This window comes from Euleptes europaea, chromosome 16 (genome assembly GCF_029931775.1).
Source record: "Euleptes europaea isolate rEulEur1 chromosome 16, rEulEur1.hap1, whole genome shotgun sequence".
NCBI lineage: Eukaryota > Metazoa > Chordata > Lepidosauria > Squamata > Sphaerodactylidae > Euleptes > Euleptes europaea.
In genome coordinates this window covers 18737528-18758429 of record NC_079327.1, presented here as the reverse complement: position 1 = coordinate 18758429, position 20902 = coordinate 18737528, and positions in this window count along the sequence as shown.

The window sequence follows — 20902 nt, the reverse complement described above, 5'->3', positions numbered from 1 at the left end:
TGAGGGTTTTCAGGGAAGAGAAAGAGGAAATAGGAATGGGAAAATGAGGTCCCCCCTTCCCTGCCTGTTGTTTACCTTATCAAGCACTTAATATCCAGGTGACAATGTCTGTAAGGCCAAAGTTGCAGAGCCTCTTCTCTGTGCATTCTACCCAAAGAAAATGCAGCCATGGTTGTCATTTTTCACCACTTGCAATTCAGCGATGCCTGCCATGATCCCAATAAAATTTCACCATTTTTAATGTTGTTTTGCATCAGTTGCATAGGAATGGGATTAAAGTGATATCAAAGTTCATTAAAATGGACAAAAGAAGCAAGCAAACTAGAAAATCAGCAGTGAAAATGGGCAAGATGGACAAAGCTCCTTAGGAGCCGACGTGACCCTGTGCCAGTGTAGGTGCTACCTTATCACAGAAAACACGCCGGTGTCTGGGTGCCACCAGCCCCACTGCCAGTGCAACCACACAAGCAGGGATTTCCTGGAAGGGAAAGCCCACATTGGCATGGGGGGAGCATTTCCGGGGTGTTCTCAGGAGTGGAGCTGCCTTTAGGCCACAGATCCCCCCCTCCTTCAGGACTGTGCTCAAAAAGTCTCATAGGGACAAAATACTTTTCTATAGTGTATATAATCAGCTTGATGGATTTACACTCCAGTGCATCTGATGAAGTAAGCTCTGACTCATGAAAATTTATGCTGGATTTTTATTTTATTTTTTTAGTCTTTAAGGTGTCGCTGGACTCTTGCTTTATTTGGTGATTACATACAAACACAATGAAAAAGGCACACTTAACCATCCACATTTACAAGGGGGAAGTGCACGAGACATGGCTTCAGGTATCCCAGACCTAAATTATTTAAGGATTGAAAGGAGAAAATCAGTAGTTTGAATTGAGCCTGGGGGGCGGGGGCGGGGAAAGCCCTGAGATATAATATAGCTCAGTGATGGCGAAGCTTTTAGAGACTGAGTGCCCAAACTGCAACCCAAAACCCACTCATTTATCACCAAGTGCCAATGTGGCAATTTAACCTGAATACTGAGGTTTTAGTTTAGAAAAAAAACAGCTCATACATTCACATATTTTGTGTTAAAAGAAAAACACAATAACAGAGCTTTCAATGATACAAACAACTTTTAATTGAAAGGTAAAAGTCTGCATTTGGCATGCATCTCTCCAGGACTTGTCCTCTGCTCAGCCACCGGACATTATTGTACATAAGTAAACAATTATACTGTGCCTGAACCTCCTCAAGAAGTGCTTGAAACTGTCAACAATTCAGAGCAAGAGCCATGATGTAATTCACCATTTTTGTGACATCTTTGAGGACATCGTCAAAATTTTGAACAATTAATGTGATTTTCGCTGTTGTGTGCATGCTGATAATTTGTCTACCCTTGGCTCATACTTTGTAAGTTTGAGAGCAACACTTGCAGCACTCAGGTCATCTGTTAGCCTGTTTCTGGTGTCAGATTTGATATAATTCAAAGCTGAAAACAGGTGCTCACAAGCATAAGATGATCCAAACAAAGTAAGGAAAGCAATCCCAAGTGCTTTCATTGACTTAAAATTATTTAGCAGAGAATTCCACATACTAAGGATTTCATTTTCAGAACTAACTGTGCTGTCCTTTGTAATCACTTCTATCTTCTCAAGTGTTTCACGCAGGTCATAGAATTTATTTTTCCAGATAGAGCTTTCTTGAAATTCTATTAGCTCCATTTCCAGATTTTCTAAATCTAACCAGTGTAGGCAGGAAAGATCAAGTTCTTCAAATTTGGCTTTATCTGGAGAAGTAAGAAAACACAGGGTTGTCTCCATCTTATGGAACTGTAAAAATCTGTTACTAAAATGTACCTTTGCAGCTGCTACAATGCTAGAAAATTCCTTGTAGATTTCCTGAAGGCTTGTAGGATTGTCTGCAAATGTTGTAGAATTTTCTAAATGCTTTTTTAGACGGGCGGGGCCCCAGACAAACTGAAGATGGGCGGGGCTCCCCCACAAGAGGGGGGCGTGGCAAGGTGCTAGGCCACAGCCTCCCAGTCCAAACTGAAGATGGGGGGTGCCCCGACAAACAGCTGAGCTGTGCCGCAGCTCCGCTGAGAGAGAGGGAGGGGCTTGCCCCGGGTGCAAGGAGAGGGAGGGCGCCAGCACAGGCTTGGGGAGCATGGGCTTGGGGAGAAGGAGCACCGCCCTCAGTGCCCTCACCATGGCAACACGGCACAGCCCTAGGAAGGCGCGACAGTCCATGCGTGCCCACAGAGAGGGCTCAGCGTGCTGGCTGCGGCACTCGTGCCATAGGTTTGCCAACACGGATATAGCTTATCTGTACAAATTCAAATATGATGTATTTTGGCTGCATTTTTTTCTGTGTTGTCCAATATCTAGTGCAGCAACATTGATGACTGCATTTGTCCAACATGCTTTACTAGGATCCTCAGATGAAGAGGCACTAAAGTTTTAAAGTGGATTAGGTTCCTGATTCAGAAAGTATCACAGTAATGTAAAAGACAAAACAGTTTTATTTGAGGGGTTTGAATGATTCCTTTCACTTTGCAAGTAAGGACTTAACCGCAACAAAGAATCAATATGCAAAGCCTCAGGATAACACTTTAAGTGTTTAAAGTCTGCATGTGGTAATTGACAATTTTGAGGCCATTTAAGAGTGGTAAAAAAGGTTCCTGCAGCTTTTGCTGGACAATTGCCTGTTTTCTATTCATGGAAAACCAAGATTATTTACAATAATTCTTCCACTCAGTTCCCCATGCGGAAACAAGCCTTTTCCAGAGTTAACTGCACTGCAATACAGACAATTCACCCTAACTAAAATGCAAAGTAGTAATTGAATCAAAGGAAATATTTGGAGGGAATGCATGATACACAGTTGTTGCAGTTCCTACACTTCATAAAGTCCTCTCGAAAGTTGAGCCATATACAGTATGCTTATGAGCAGGGGCACATGGAACCACACCAAGAAAATCTGCCAGGCCTATTGAATCTCATAGAGTGATGTCAATAGGCTCAAATTAACCCCATCCAGCTCTACATCATTGGTGGCTGGTTGCAAATTAGGTATATCTGGAACACAATGCCTTCTACCCCATGTCTTAACATTGCAAAGAGAAGGAAAAAATGCAGTATTTTCAGTGGCATCCCCTCTAGATTTCCTCTCTAGAGCTGCCATCCTCCAGGTAGGACTAACAATATATCAACTGGTACACAACTCTGGTATAAAATTATTTCCAACGCTTGCAATAATATATTCATACATATATTCGTATGTATATGAACATCAATTTTGAACAGTTTATTTGTAAGACTTGTATTACAAATGTAAAATATATCTTTGATCTGCAACCATATTATTGAATGGATACATGCAAATATATTTATAACTATATTATTGTAAGTGTTGGAAATAATTTTATACCAGAGGTTGGGTACCAGTTGACATATTGTTACTTTTGCACATTTAGTACCTGACTCCCCCCATAATTTTGATTCAACCTCCAGGTAGGGCCTGGAGTTCTCCCAAAATTACAACTGATCTCCAGACTGCACCATTGGAGCTTCACAGGGCAGTCTTTATGAACTCTTGTCCTAGCTGAGACTCAGCCAGCCATCCACTTTTACTGAGAAGGCACACACCTTGCGCTTGGAAACTATGCTTCAAGCAAATGCATCGTCTCAGGATTTCCATGTTTGATGAAGCTTGAGCAAAATGGGACTTTACCGGATACCCATCGATTTTCTGGAATCCAAGGATGTTTGAACCCTGACATTCTTGTGATATATACTTACTGTACATTTATTGTATCTTTTCGCTTCTACTGCGAGTTTCGAAATTATTACACACTTGCATATTCAGCATGCATTGTTGTGGTAACTGTTTACACCAGATAGCTCTGGCTTTTTGGCTACAATGTTTTTGTTTTTTTTTGCTTTGTTCATCTTCCTTTTTTTGGCACTTATCAGTTTTTTTGAGTACCACTTGAAGGTTGGCAACCATACCCTGATGTCTTGCCGTGTCCATAATTTGTCAGATTTTGGGCTCATTTCTAATTTCTTTAAGAAGTATTTTTTTAAAACTTTGGGCGGGAATAAAGTGGTGGTTAAAACAGTTTTGCCTTTAACAGCCTCCTTGACTCAGCCATTTAAAGATACTGGCATCATCTGACCATGATGGGCCTCCTAAAAATGTGTAGTGTAGATTTTTATAGGAGTCTCCATTATGTTGGCTTTTCTAAATAGCTTCCATTCTGCCTGAGGGGATTTCACTAGGACTGTTGAAAACAAATCGGGAAAATTCGGATTCGGCAAAATTCATCCCGTTTTTATTTGAGAAATGCCAAACTCCGAATTCCCCCTATTTGGATTCATGGAATTCGGCTTGGAATTCCGCATTCCAGAATAAATTCGGCCGAATAAAGCTGGCAGTGGGGATCAGTTTAAAGAGCCACCCGCCCACCTTCTCGGGAGCCCGGAGAAGGCGCAAAGATGGCTCTTTAAACAGATCCCCACTGCAAAGACCCACCCCGTCTGCCTTCTCGGGGCTCCCAGGAAAGCGGGCGGGTGGCTCTTTAAACTGGCAGCACAGATCAGTTCAAAGACCCCCCGCCCACTTTCCTGGGAGCCTCGGGAAGGGGGCGGGGGGCTTTAAAGTGCTCCGTGGAGATTGCTGGGAGATGGGGGGAGGGAAGGCGATCCCGGGGCCAGGATCGCCCAGGAGATTGGGGGGGGGAGATGGGGGGGAAAGGGAAGGCGATCCTGTCCCCCGCTGGGTTGAGCTCTCTGGAAGGCAAGCTTGCTTGCCTTCCAGAGAGCTCTTTAAAGGCGGGAAAAGGCAGGTTCGGGGGACCCCAAACCTGCCAAAAATTTTCTGCGCCCCCCCCAAACTTGCTGAGTTGGGACCGTAGTTTTCCGCCATTTTGCGGTTTGGTTCCATCCAAACTGAAAACCGCTGGATTGGGTGAAATTCGGCTGTTTTCCAGTTCAGATGGAACCGAATCGACAGCCCTAGATTTCACCCTCTTAACTTGTATCTCACCTTTCTGAATAATGTACCCACTGGGGCAATTTCCTTGCCACACATGCATTGCACTTAACCTTGTTGTGGTCAGTGTTGCTGTAACGTGATGGTGTGCCGCAGACACCAGAGCACTGGGGATTAAATCAGAAGTCATCTTTCCTCTTTTCAGTATGATAATTCACTGCTCCCAGGTGCACACATGTCTTATAGCTTGAAACATTTATTTTCTGTTGTCATTATATGAGTTGACATTTTCCTAGTCTATGTACTGTATTGCTATGAAACCACACAACAATAACTAGATGAGAAAAAGGTTTTAAGGGAATATGATCATAAGGAAGAAGTCCCATATCTAAGAAGACTGTGTGGGTGTAAAGTGCCATCACATCACAGTTGACTTTTGGTGACCTCCTATGGTTTTCATGGCAAATGATTAAGTGATTAGGCAGAGGTGGACTGTGTGTGTTAAGTGCCACTGTGTGTGTTAAGTGCCACCAAGATGCTTCCAACTCATGGCGACCCTATGAATCGATGTCCTCCAGAACGTCTTATCTTTAAAAGTCTTGCTCAGGTCGCAAACTGAGGGCTGTGGCTTCCTTTGTAGAGTCAATCCATCTCTTGTTCAGTCTTCCTCTTTTCCTGCCGCCTTCAACTTTTCCTAGCATGATTGTCTTCTCCAGTGACTCTTGTCTTCTCATAACATGACCAAAGTACGATAGCCTCTGTGGACTACAGTCCCAATAATAACTAACTCCTGAAATGTATGTTATAAAATGTATTTGCCTTCTAAAAAAATAAAAATTGTGAAAACAGATAATAAAAATCAAAACATTTCTGTGGAAAGTCTGGGGGGAAGTTAAATTGTGCATATAAATTGCAAAGTTTTTTTAATCCTTTTTTGAGTGTGAGTGAATACTTTTGGGGAAAAGGTAGTCATAAATATTTTAATGACTATTCTGAGATTGGCCATTCGAGCATAACTCCTTCGGTGTCCATAAAAAACATCAACATTGGCTGCAACCGAGTGCAGTCTTACTATCTGGTGACTCACAATGCTGTAAAACTGTAGTAGTTTTGCCATAAAGCATACTCCTGGAAAATGCATCACTCTCCCTAATGACCTCAACGGTGATATATGGAGACGTGAAAGAGACCTGTTAGGAGGTGGTGAGGAGTGCTCAAAGACATCGAATAAAGCTGGTGTTGTATCTCACTGACTCTACTGTCTCTTCTTATATGTTAAAAGTTAATGCATGCAACCCTTTGAGTCTGGTTGATTCACGTTGCTGGTGGAACAATCCTACTGAGAAAACCGATTGAATGACTCTTAAAGAGAAGTGTTCATGGAAATCACTGAGGAATGCACAATCTGTGCCTAACTATATGAAACATATGGTAATTGCAGCTGGCATTTTGCAAGGGAGTCTAAGGGCATTCCCTGCTCTCCCTGAAATCCACTCACCCCAAGCTGGGCACACATTAGCACTCAAAATGATATTTTAGAGGCCCAGTTGCTTCAGCAAATTAACTAGCACAGACCTACATTGTATCAGCAAAGAATTGTGTAGGGGATTGCTACTGCAGCTGCAAAGAGGTATTCAACATTAATAACTTTTAAAAACATACTCAGTAGGGGGATAAAAAAAAAACTTCTTCGCATGCAAAAGACCTAGGATTCAATCCAGAAAAAGATTAAAAAAGAGACAGCCTAGTGAAGGACTTGGTGTCTAGGGTCTGAGACGCCAAGGTTCAATTCCCCACTCTGCCACGGAAACTCACTGGGTGACTTAAGCTAGTTATTCTCTTTAGGATTGCCAGGCCCCAGCAAGCAGTGGTGGGAGGGGACTTACCGGCAGAAAACTTAGGCCTAGTTCTCTGTCATCAGCAACGTGATGGCGCGTGCTCTGGAAGTGACATCAACAGACTGATGACGACAGAGAACTAAGGCTAAGTTTACTGCTGGTAAGTTCCCTCACTGGCTGGTAGGGTGCCAACCTCCAGGTACTAGCTGGAGATCTCCCGCTATTTCCAGCTGATAGAGATCAGTTACCCTGGAGAAAATGGCTGCTTTGACAATTGGACTCTATGGCATTGAAGTCCCTCCCCTCCCCAAACCCCGCCCTCCTCAGGCTATGCCCCAGAAACCTCCCGCCGGTGGCAAAGAGGGACCTGGCAACCCAACTGGCTGGCTGATTGGTGTGGGGGGAGGGGCTGCAAAGACCAGGATATGGTCTATTTATGTCTCTTTTCAGAAATAAGAGAGAATTGGGCAAGTTACAGCTCTGTTAGAGCTCTCTCAGACCCACTTACCTCACAGGATGTCTGTTGTGGGGCGGGGAAGGGAAGGTGATTGTAAGCCAGTTTGATTCTTCCTTAAAAGAAAGTAGAGAAAGTCGGCACATAAAAAAACAACTCTTCTTCTTCTTTGTCTTCTTCTATAATGAAACAGCTTTATAGAGGAAATAGCTTTGTAGGAGGTATCGGTGGTGAAAAAGTACCATCAAGTTGCAGACAACTTTGGCCAACCCTATAAGGTTTTCAAGGCAAATAATAAACACATGTGGTGTGCCATTGCCACCTCTGCCCGGCATCCCCAGACTTCCTTGATGGTCTCCCATCTAAGACTTTCCTTGGTCTCCCTTCCAAATACTAACCACAACTGGCCTTGCTTAGCTTCTGAGATCTGATGAGGTCTGACTAGCCTGGATCATCTAGGTCAGGGCATAAGACATACAGGAATCTCTCCTTTTTTGCCAGCCCCAGTTTCCCATTGTTTGGACCATTATTGGAAACTCTGGCTGACAACTCCAGGTAAAGAAATTCCTGGAGATCTGGAGTGGAGATTGGGAAGGGTGGAGTTTGGGGGCGGGAAGGAACTTGGTAGTGATGTGATGCCATACAGTCTGCCCTCCCAGAGTGCCATTTCCTCCAGGGCAAATGATTTTTGTGATCTGGTGACCAGCTGCAATTTTGGGAGAACTCCGATCGCTTAGATTCAACCAAGCGATCCCCCTCTTCAATAATACATTCATAATATCCTCATTACAGAACAAAGAAAAGCAATGGGGCTTTTTCTTTTTTGTGCGTGGGAGTCTGCTACATTTCAATACTCTGGCCTGCAGAATGAAACGAACTTTTCTAGCTTCCCAGGTCTCCCTGACCTTCAGTCCACTCGGCACAAGTATGTAATTCACAAAGTACGAAGCTGCCGGACTGCATTGCTGCCCTCAAAAGGCGCCCGGCATATATATGGGGAAACGGATTAAATGATTCTCCAACTTTGCTCTTTTCAAAAACAGCAGGCGAGTCAGCGATGTGCCGTAAAGACCTTTTGTTAAGGGTCCTGTCACCGGAGACAGAGCCTTTGGAACGCAGTAGGTGTTGATCCTTTGTTACAAGCAATCGCGGCTGCATATTATTCCAGGAAGCAAACAACTAGGTGGCATTGAACTTTACAAAATGTCCTAACATATAACAGCAGGAAGGATTTTTTTTTTTTTTTTACAAGCTAGAGTACATATCCAAAAGGAGAGTAGTGGCTCAGGAGGGGAAAAAAGCAGTGTCAAGAAAGGATGGAATAATTCTGACTGATCATATAGTAGATGTTGCTTTGGGCTAAGATGTGGATTGCCAGCAGGGCCTGCTACACAGTGCTCTGGTACAATAAATCTCCTTCCTCCACAGAATAGGCTTTTTGTGTTTGGTGCTTTCCTGCTGTTTAAAGCTGGCCTGTAGGAGAATTTAGCCACCGGCCCCTTGATACGGATGCATTGACACTTTCGCGTTACAAGCGTGCTGGAAAATCGTGTTTGGCGTCTTATAGGCCAAGAGCACAATTCAATTCACCTGAAAGGCCTGCATGGCTTGGACTTGACACCCTTTTGAGATTCTTTCTGTATAGGGGTGCCAACCTCCAGGTACTAGCTGGAGATCTCCTGCTGTTACAACTGATCTCCAGCCGACGGAGATCAGTTCACCTGGAGAAAATGGCCGCTTTGGCAGTTGGGCTCTATGGCATTGAAGTCCCTCCCCTTCCCAAACCCCGCCCTCCTTAGGCTCAGCCCCAAAAACCTCCTGGCATTGGCTAAGAAGGACCTGACAATCCTACTTCAGTAGTTATGCATGGTGGGGTTGTATTCCCTTGATGGTATCAACTGTGCAGTGCCAAGAAAGTGGGGGGAAGGGATGCTGTCACACTCAGTTCAAAGGTTACATCAAATTGTGTGGTTTGTCAATCTAAACTGGTTTTCCCCAAGTTGTTAGCTATAATATAGGATTACTGTCCCCCCCCCCTCATACTGGTGTCCCGGGAGGCATTCCCAGGGTGTTCTGGAGGAGGGGGGGAGCTGCCATTAGGAAGCCTCCTAACCCCTTTTGCATTGGGAATGCCCTCGAATGCAATGACATTGCTGCAACAGTCTTTCTCCCCATTGTTTTATTTTGTTTTTAAACCTGAAACCCCTTTTTTCTCCCATGGCAACTGCAAAACCTCTGTGGAGGTGCTGCAGCCCCCCCTGGCTACTGCAGGCTTCAGGAATGGGCTGCAAGCTATGTCCCATTGATTTCCAAGGGGGTGCTTAAGAATGTGCTTATCTCTCCCATCAAAATTAATGGAATGTAAGATGAGTTTAGGTGGTCTGTGGCTAAGGTTGCCAACCTCCAGGTAGTATAGGCTTGCCAGGCCCCGTAGCTCCACCGGCAGGAGCTTTGCGGGGCTGCAGCCAAGGTGCGCGAAGGGCCATAGGTCAGTGGTAGAGCATCTGCTCGGCATGCAGAAGGTCCCAGGTTCAACCCCCGGCATCTCCAGTTAAAGGGACTAGGCAAGTAGGTGATGTGAATGACCTCTTCCTGAGACCCTGGAAAGCCGCTGCCGGTCTGAGCAGACAATACTGACTTTGATGGACCAAGGCTCTGATTCAGTAGAAGACAGCTTCATGTGTTCATGTGATGCGCCTATGTCACTTCCCGGTTTACCCGTAAGCAACGCGGACGCTCTAGCGATCTCAGCCGAAACTCTATGATTTCCATAGAGTTTTAGCCGAGGTTGCCAGAGCGTCTGCGTCGCTTATGGGTAAACCCGAAAGTGACGCGTGCGCTGTGTGCACATGCATGCAGGGCTGCTGGCCCTCAGCTGGTAGGTGGGCAGCCCGGTGGATTGGCGGGATTTTACCTGCCACCACTGGACACTTGGCAACCCTAAGGTAGTAGCTGGAGATCTCCTGGTATTACAACTGATCTCCAGCCGATTGAGATCAGTTCACCTGGAGAAATTGGCCGCTAAGGCAATTGGACTGTATGGCATTGAAGTCCCTCTCCTACCCAAACCCCACCCTCCTGAGGCTCAGCCCCAAAAATCTCCTGTTGGTGGCGAAGATGGACCTAGCAACCCTATCTGCCGCCCATAATTAATACGGTTGCCAACCTCCAGATGGTGGGTAGAGATCTCCTGCTATTTCAACTGATCTCCAGCCGATAGAGATCAGTTCACCTGGAAAAAAATGGCCGCTTGGGCAATTGGACTCTATAGCATTGAAGTCCCTCCCCTCCCCAAACCCTCCCCTCCTCAGGCTGCACCCCCAAAACCTCCTGCCCATAGTGAAGAAGGACCTAGCAACCCTCATAATTAAATATAAATAGTATCGAAAGATAAAGCCAAAGTGAATCCTTCCAAAAAGGTCAATTAACAGAGTGGCCTCTGAAACCTCTGATGTTTCATCAGAAACCTCTGATGTTTGACCACTCCAGCATCTTGATCAATGGTCTCCTCCAGAATATATCAAAACAAATGTAAGCAGCAAAGGAAACTCACAAGGAGGTTTGGTTTTGTTCTGTTGTATCTTCCAGAACTTTAGTCTTCTAGGTACAAAGTATGTGGCAGACGCCTGCTAAAAGCTATCATGTGTACTTATTTATAGCAGGATTTTGGCAAGGCCTCGCAGGCAGATATGTAGCTACCTGGCTTCTTCTGTCAGCCTTTGAAAAGAGCATAATGGAAAAGGCATAATCTCATGTGTCATCTTTTTTCAAATTGGATTTATTTATATAAATTAGACATCCAAACTAGTTCTACTGTGTGTGCATGTGCATGCGTGTGTGCGTGTGTGTGTTTCACAGCACAGGGAATGACAGTTCCAAATGGATTTATCAGTTAATAAAGTTAATAATATTTTCCCCACATAGAATAAAAAAAGCACTGTAAATCTCGATGTGTTAATTTTGCCCCATGATGCAGCATACACAATACAGTTTAAAACAAAATCACATCAAATGTCAAAATAAAATTGGAAATATTAATCTGAAATTGTGCTGTTCTACACCTGGGCAAAGCTTCTGTATAATTGGGTAGATTTGAGAGAGAGATTTTGTCTTCCTATCTCATAATATTAGTGAAACGGATTTGCATTAGCTGCAGGACAGACCAAAGAAAGTGCTCTCTTCACACCGCCTGTAGCTTATTTATGTAATCTACTATCACAAGATTCCTTTGCTAACCATCGTTCCATGGAGATTTTTTTTTTTGGGGGGGACAGGCAGGCACAAAGGTAGTGGAATAAGAGGCAGTTGGTCCAGAAGCTGATAGGGTGTGAGTTCTGGGGGGAATTAAAACCCCTAAAAACCAGGTTTATTGTTTGGTATTCCCCCTCCCCTTCTTGAGTTAAGGTGAGACTTGAAAAGGACAGTAAAAGAATGTAAGAATGAAGTAACAAAAGCTACATACAGTTCTAGAGAGGAGGAGGAGGAGAAGAAGAAGAAGAAGAAGAAGAAGAAGAAGAGTTGGTTTTTATATGCCGACTTTTTCCAACACTTAAGGAAGAATCAAACTGGCTTACAATCACCTTCCCTTCCCCTCCCCACAACAGACACCCTGTGAGGTAGGTGGGGTTGAGACAACTCTAACAGAACTGTGACTAGCCCAAAGTTACCCTGGTGGCTTCATGTGTGTAGGAGTGGGGAAACCAGCCCGGTTCACCAGATTAGCGCCTGCCGTTCATGTGGAGGGGTGGGGAATCAAACCCTGTTCTCCAGATTAGAATCCACTGCTCCTAACCACCACTCTTAACCACTACACCATGCTAACTCTTACTGGGTTAACAAGAACCAGAGATTTTTCTAGTCTCCATCTTTAAAATGGAAGTAATTGTGGCATGTGTGTGTGTGAAAGAGAGAGAGAGAGAGAGACTCAACTTTTCTTCTCAATAGGGACCCCTGCCATAAGCAACCCAATGAGGTTGGTTAGGCTGAATGGGAGTGACTGGCCCAAGGTCACCCAGCAAGCTTCTGTGGCAAACTGAGGATTCAAACCTGGGTCTTCCAGATGCCAGCCCAGCACTCTAACTACTATGCCACACTGGCTTACGATGTCTATAATGTTTGAGAATTATTAAAGTGATATGGGCCATAGCACAGAAATCCAATGGCTATCCCCCCCCCCCCCCCCCCCGCCGCAACTTCAAGTTTCAGTTATTTTTAAGTTACTTTCTTCAGGCTATCACTCTGAGAGATTGTTTTGCACTCTACCAAATTAAATTCCTGCTTGGCGTTCTTTTAGGAAAGCATACAGTGTAATTCTAAGGGCACATCCATACATTTAGGAATATATTTTATGCCTTTAAGTAGTTATTGATTTCACATCAAGGAGACCAACAGAATAAAGAAGTTAAAAGAAGTGTGGCTAAAAGCAGCATAAAGATCGAAACAATGAACACAGTGTTGGCGCTTTTTAAGGAGAACAAGCCACTTAACATGATCATGAAGAGCTTCTACTGAGGTATAAATGAGCTGAGAGAGAGAGTTTTCACTTCCTATGAGATCCTTGGAAGCTTGGAGAACATTGTAAAAAGTTTCCAGAGAGGACATCCTTGCAATATTGGTCCAGTGCTTTGCCACAGCACTAGACGTTTGGAAGCAGTACCACCAAAGGTGTTATATCACACAAAATTGAATATATGAAAACTTGCAAACATACCAAGCTCTTGACTATGACCATTGATCAAGCTACCTATATATTGTCTACTCTAACTGGTGGTGACTATAAAAGGACTGGAGGACATTTTCCCTAGTTTAGCTGGTTGATAGAGCTACTTAGGGTTAGCTCTATCGATAGGGCTTTATGTAGAGCTTCATGTGTAAGGTATATCTGCATAGAACATGAGCTCTAACACAGATGTATAGTTGTGGGAGTGTGTATGTTGCTATGTATATCATTTTGTCCATGTAGACTGAGCTACCTGCACTGACTCCATATCCCCCCAGTATCCTATACAGGTTGTTATGGATTGTTGCAAGCTATGCACACTCTGGTGTGGATTTCAGAAATGCTACGTATTGAATCAGACACCCGATGGCTGTTCTCAGTGGAGAAAATGTCCTCAGCCATTTCTCCTCCAGATGTTTATCAAGTTTCCCCCTTCACCTGAAGGTACAGTGAGGGAAAAAAGTATTTGATCCCCTGCTAAATTTGCCCGTTTGCCCTCTGACAAAGAAATGACCAGTCCATAATTTTAATGGTAGGTTTATTGTAGCTGTGAGAGACAAAATAACAACAGGAAAACCCCCAGAAACCCAGAAGACAAAAGTCAGAGATTGATGTGCATTATAATGAGTGAAATAAATATTTGATCCCCTATCAACCAGCCAGATTAGGGTTAGGGTTAGGGTTCTGCTGTCGACAGAAGCAATCAATCCATCAGATTCCAAACTAGCCACCATGACCAAGACCAAAGAGCTGTCCAAGGATGTCAGGAACAAGATTGTAGACCTGCACAAGGCTGGACTGGGCTACAAGACTATTGCCAAGCAGCTTGGTGAGAAGGTGACAACCCTAACCCTAACTGTCACCCTCCCTCGGTCTGGGGCTCCATGCAAGATCTCATCTTGTGGAGTTGCAATGATCATGAGAACGGTGATGAAGCAGCCCAGAACTACATGGGGGGAACTTGTCAATGATCTCAGGGCAGCTGGGACCATAGTCACCATGAAAACAGTTGGTAACACACTACCCAATGAAGGACTGAGATCTTGCAGAGCCCGCAAGGTCCCCTTGCTCAAGACAGCACATGTACAGGTCTGTCTGCAGTTTGCCAATGCACATCTGAATGACCCAGAGGAGAACTGGGTGAAAGTGTTGTGGTCAGATGAGACCAAAATCGAGCTCTTTGGCATCAACTCAACTCGCCGTGTTTGGAGGAGGAGGAACGCTGCCTACGACCCCAAGAACACCACCCCCACCGTCAAACATGGAGGGGGACATATTATGCTTTGGGGGTGTTTTTCTGCTAAGGGGACAGGACACCTTCACTGCATCGAAGGAACGATGGACGGGACCATGTATCGTCTAATCTTGGGTGAGCACCTCCTTCCCTCAGCCAGGGCATTGAAAATGGGTCGAGGATGGGTATTCCAGCATGACAATGACCCAAAACACATGGCCAAGGCAACAAAGGAATGACTCAAGAAGAAGCACATTAAGGTCCTGGAGTGGCCTAGCCAGTCTCCAGACCTTAATACCATCGAAAATCTGTGGAGAGAGCTGAAGGTTCGAGTAGTTACACATCAGCCCTGAAATCTTACTGACTTGGAGAGGATTTGCAAAGAGGAGCGGGACAAAATACCTCCTGAGATGTGTGCAAACCTGGTGGCCACCTACAAGAAACGTCTGACCTCTGTAATTGCCAACAAGGGTTTTGCCACCAAGTACTAAGTCATCTTTTGCAAAGGGATCAAATACTTATTTCACTCAATATAATGCACATCAATTTCTGACTTTTGTCTTCTGGGTTTCTGGGGTTTTTCCTGTTGTTATTCTGTCTCTCACAGCTACAATAGACCTACCATTAAAATTGTGGACTGGTCATTTCTTCGTCAGAGGGCAAACGGGCAAATTCAGCAGGGGATCAAATACTTTTTTCCCTCACTGTACATTGGAGTCTATTCTCTCAAACTGCAGTAGCTTATTCTAACGGTATCCTTCTGTACACAGTACAAACCCAGTGATAAATTATACATAGCAGTCCAGAAGAGAGATGCTTTATCACTGAATCTATTACTAGAATATATTTCTGCTGTTTGAAAGCATAGGTGCCAAGCACCTTAAGTATATGAACTAGAAATATATATGATCTTTAGAAAGGTAACCAGACTCATTAACATAACTATATATGATCTTTAGAAAGGTAACTAGATTCATTAACATTTCTTTCACACTATGACATATACTTTGACATATCACTAGTGTTAATTCCACTAGAAATGTTGCCTCAGAAAGACCCTACAGGTGCTCTTTGACATTGGGTGTGCATTTTAAGTGCCATCAAATCACTTCTTGCTTATGGCGACCCTTTGAATTAATGACCTCCAAAACGTCCTATCATTAACAGCCTTGCTCAGGGCATGGCTTCCTTTATTGGGTCAATCTATCTCATCTGTCTTCCTCTTTTCCTACTACCTTCAACTTTCCCCAGCATTATTGGATTTTCCAGTGACTCTTGTCTCCTCATGACGGGACCAAAGTATGATAACCTTGGTTTAGTCATTTTAGCCTCTAGGGAAAGTTCAGGCTTGATTAGATTTAGAACCTGCTCTGAGATTTAGAAGCAGCTCTGAGGCCAGTGAGCTTTAACATAGTATTTTTAAGGCCAACAGGTTAATATTATTTAATGGAAGCAATTCTATAATCAAGAGGAACCCATGGAGAACACTGGTCCTTCACTGAAGCCAAGCACCGTACTCATCTAGTCCAGCATCTGCTTTCACACAGTTCATAGAATCATAGAATCATAGAGTTGGAAGAGACCAACAGGGTCATCTAGTCCAACCCCCTACACAATGCAGGACATTCACAACTACCTCCCCCACACACCCCCTGTGACCCCTACTCCATGCCCAGAAGATGGCCAAGATGCCCTCCCTCTCATGCCTAAGGTCATAGAATCAGCATTGCTGACATATGACCATCTAGCCTCTGCTTAAAAACCTCCAGGGAAGGAGCACTTACTACCTCCCAAGGAGGTCTGTTCCACTGAGGAACATTCTTCCTAATGTCTAGACGGAAACTCTTTTGATTTAATTTCAACCCATTGGTTCTGGTCCGACCTTCTGGGGCAACAAAAAACAACTCGGCACTATCCTCTATATGACAGCCCTTCAAGTACTTGAAGATGGTTATCATATCCCCTCTCAGTCTTCTTCCCTTCAGGCTAAACATACCCAACTCCTTCAACCTTTCCTCATAGGACTTGGTCTCCAGACCACGTTCTCAGGCAGTTATCCTGGAAGGCCAATCAACAAGGCATAGAGACCAAGGCCTTGCCTTGTTGTCATGTTCAGAGTTTTACAGCCTGTAGATATGGAGAGTCCCCTTTATCCATCATGGTTGGTAGCCATAGATGGAGCTCTCCTTCATGAATCTAATTGCCTTTTAAAGCCATCTATGCTTGTGACCACTGGCAGTGAATCCCACAGTTCAAATGTGCATTGCTTCTGTTGATTCTAAATTGGTGTTATATCCTCAAATCCGCTGACACCAGTAAGCAGGAGAACAGCTGAATTTTTCATCTATTGATGATTCCAAGTTTCTTCAAGAGCAGTTTTTAGAAGTGAGCATTTTGATGTGGCTGGGATGCCACATGTTGCTTTAGGTTTAAGTGTGGTGATGCAGAAGCCTCTCCAGTGGCATACACAGTTCTGGTACCAAACTGGAATCCTACTGTAGGGATTGGGTTAACTCGACCCTTGCAGAGTATGAGAGAGAAGAAGAAGAAGAAGAAGAAGAAGAAGAAGAAGAAGAAGAAGAAGAAGAAGAAGAAGAAGAAGAAGAAGAAGAGGAGGAGGAGGAGGAGGAGGAGGAGGAGGAGGAGGAGGAGGAGTTGGTTTTTATATGCCGACTTTACCTCTTAAGGGAGAATCAAACCGGCTTACAATCACATTTCCCTTCCCCTCCCCACAACAGACACCCTGTGAGGTAGATAGGGCTAAGAGAGCTCTAAGAGAGCTGTGACTAGCCCAAGGTCATCCAGCTGGTTTCATATGGAGGAGTGGGGAAACCAACCTGGTTCACCAGATTAGAGTCCACTGCTCATGAAGAGGAGTGGGGAATCAAACCTGGTTCTCCAGCTCAGATCCCACCGCTCCAAACCACCTGACTTTTGGTTGTTGTTGTCGTTGTTGTTTTCTTACTCTTCTGTGAGGTTTGCTAGAAGGGTGACTGATTTTTTTCACTGCCTACTTCTTTGGTTGGTTCCAAGGTCCCACCCCTCTCCTCCTCCTCCTCCTCCTCTTCCTCCTCCTGCAAGTAACCCAGCAAGGGAGACTGGATTGTACTCATACGAGAAGATGCTTAGTTGGAATGTCTGGGGTGGCTGCCAATTGAGGTTGTGCAGGTGTTTTCTGATGGTGGTAAATCTAGAAGGCCACAAAACAGTTGCAAGTGTGAATGTATGCAATTACCAGCAGTTTTCAGTGAAGACAGAGTGAAGACAGTTTTCAGTGAAGACAAATGTGTGCTTTCAAAGTTGTTATAAAGCTCGGATGGGAATGCACATTCCCTGACCTGCTATCTATCGGATGCTGTGGTTAGTGATTAGTTGGCATACCTAAGACATTATTGTCTGCAATAGATGGATGACAAACCTCTTGCTTTCTCAGTCTCAGATAGGCAGTGAAAAAAGACCAACTCTTCTTCTCCTCCTCCTCCTCCTCCTCCCCCCCCCCCATCTCTTTTGCTATTAAATGCATTGTAATTTGCACCGGGGCAATTACAAAAAAAAAAGGCAAACAAATAATTGCTGACCTCTGCTGCATTAGAACTTGCCACTGAACTGGGATGCTTTTTTGATTTATTTGTGCTTCGGCGAACTATCTTAATAGGGGTAATGAAATCCAGCCGTGTTGCTCTTATTCCCGCTTGCTGTGATGAAGCTGACTTGTCCCATCCCCAGCTTGCTTGCAAAACTGGCTCCCAAAGAAATCGCCCTTTGATTGTATATTGAGCCAGTTTGTTCTGAAAGTAATCTAAGTCCAATAAAAACAGTGCTGTTGTGATGACATTTTTTTTAATAGATTTGATTTTCTGAATGGAAGTGCGCTTGGAAATTCCCATGAAATTGCGGCGAGGGGAAGGGGATGTAGCGACTCCTTTTTTTGTTTTACTCTTTTTTTGCTTTAGTGCAAAAATAACAGATTCAGCAGTGCAGTCAGAGCACAGCAGAAATACGCCTGCTTTCATGAAGCAATAAATTGGCTCCCCAGTGGCAGTGCCTTACTTGCAAATGCACAAAATAGGAAGCAGTTGTGAGGAATGACAAAAGAAAAGGGAAAAAAAGCTGGGGACAATTGTGTGTGATTCCATTGAAGCAGACAATTTGTTTTTGACAAGTTAACATCCATGTGTAGCCCAATCAAAAATGAAGTTTCGGTGTAACATGAATTTAAAATAATACAGGACAAATCTGGCTTTTTCATACTCTACTCGGGACTGATTTCCCCATAACACTCCTTATGAGTGTTGAAGATGCCTCCAGAAGAGGAAGAGGTTGACAGTGGTCAAAATGGTTGACAGTGATAGAAAGGGCTAAAAACACTTGCCTCCTTCCTGTGCCGGAATCCACCTTTTTCTCTCTCCCTCCCACCTCTTGGGAGCCAGTGTGGTGTAGTGGTTAAGACTGGTGGTTTGGAGCGGTGAACTCTAATCTGAAGAACCGGGTTTGATTCCCCACTCCTCCACACGAGCGGCGAACACTAATCTGGTGAACTGGGTTGGTTTCCCCACTCTTACACATGAAGCCAGCTGGGTGACCTTGGGCTAGTCACAGCTCTCTTAGAACTCTCTCATCCCCACCTACCTCACAGGGTGTCTGTTGTGGGGAGGGGAAGGGAAGGCGATTGTAAGCCAGTTTGATTCTCTCTTAAGTGGTGGAGAAAGTCGGCATATAAAAGCCAACTCTTCTTCTTCTTCCCACACCTCAAGGACCATGGCTCACTAGTAGGGTATCTGATTTGGATGTAGAAAGTCCCCAATTCAATACCCAGCATCTCTGGTTAAAAGGATCATATAGTAGAAGTGTCACTGGTCACCAAGACTAGATTAATTCATGCCAGCATATTCCCTATTACTATGTATGGGTGTGAAAGCTGGACAGTGAAGAAAGCTGATAGGAAGAAAATAGATTCCTTTGAAATGTGGTGTTGGAGGAGAGTGTTACGGATACCGTGGACTGCCAAAAAAAAAAAAAATCAGTGGGTTATAGATCAAATCAAGCCTGAACTGACTTTAGAAGCTAAAATGACTAAACTGAGGCTATCGTATTTTGGTCACGTCATGAGACGGCAAGAGTCACTGGAAAAGACAGTCATGCTAGGAAAAGTTGAGGGCAGCAGGAAAAGAGGAAGACCCAACAAGAGATAGATTGACTCAATAAAGGAAGCCACAGCCTTCAATTTGCAAGATCTGAGCAAGGCTGTCAAAGATAGGACATTTTGGAGGACTTTCATTCATAGGGTCGCCATGAGTCGAAAGCGACTTGACTGCACTTAACACACACACACACACACACACACACACACACACACACACACACACACAGAGTAGATGACATGACAGACCTCTGCTTGAGATGCTGGAGAGTCACCACCAGTGAGAACGTTAATGACCTTGACAGTCCAATGGTGTGACTCCATATAAGGCAGCTTAATAAGTTCATGTGTACCATCTCAGAAACTGTGGGCGTCACTGTACCACTAGAAGCGGGTGTACAGCACTTCTCTCCCCACCCTCCTACTTCTCAGCTGCTATCCAATGTGGTCACCTGCCTGCAGTACCAGTCCCCAGCTGCGCAATAAATTCTGTTGGAACAATAGGAGGATGACAGAGTGAAAGAGGAGAAGGAAGAGATTCTCATCTGGTATGGTTTATTCATTTGGTATCCCATTGAGGATTGCCAGCTCTGGGTTGTAAACTACCTGGAGATTTTGGGGGTGGAGCTTGGGGAGGGCCGGGTTTGGGGAGGGGAGAATCCTCAGCAGGGTATAATGCCATGGAGTCCACCCTCGAAAGCAGCCATTTTCTCCAGGGGAACTGATCTTGGTCATCTGGAGATCAATTGTAATAGTGGGAGATCTCCAGATGCCACCTAGAGGTTGGCAACCTTAATCCCATCTCTCTCTCTCTCTCTCTGATCCCAAGTGATCCCAAGTAAATACAATTAATTGGGGTTTTCCAGTTTGTTTGGTTTTCATTCACTTGGAAACAAATGTTCATCTGTATCTCCTTCCCTGTTCTGTAATGGTTTTGCTAGTCTCTTATTATTGTGACAAAGTAGGAATTTGTTTTTTTTTTCCCTTTTGACCTGAATTGCTTATGGGATTTGGATTTTTTTTCTTGCATATTCAGCATGATATGTAGAATAATGCTGGCTTGGCTTTTGGTTCAAATGCTTATGCATTTATTAAAAGGTTCACAACTGGAAAAGGGGAAGATAAATGAGGAGGCTTGAGTAAGGGACCACAAGGACGCTCACCACAGTATCACTTGGAAATTTTGTTTTCCCTTAACTGGCCCCTCAGTACTATCCAGTTGGAGACTGGACTAAGCATCAAGAGCTCTGCCTGCCTCACCCACCCAGGGCCTGGAAACATACTTGTTTTATTTGCTCCTCTGTAATCTGCCTTTCTTACTGAGACTCAAGGCAGATTGCAAAATCTGAAAGAAATGCCAGTTTTAAAAAGCATAAAACATGACATACAAAAATGTGAAAGCAATGCAGCCAGAACATGCCTGTTATAAAAATGCCTCCTGGGCTTGGTGGAGTGATTCAGCCAGACTTCCAATATAGGGCTGCCAACCTCCAGTTTCAGTTAACCCGGAACAAAACTGATTTCTTTT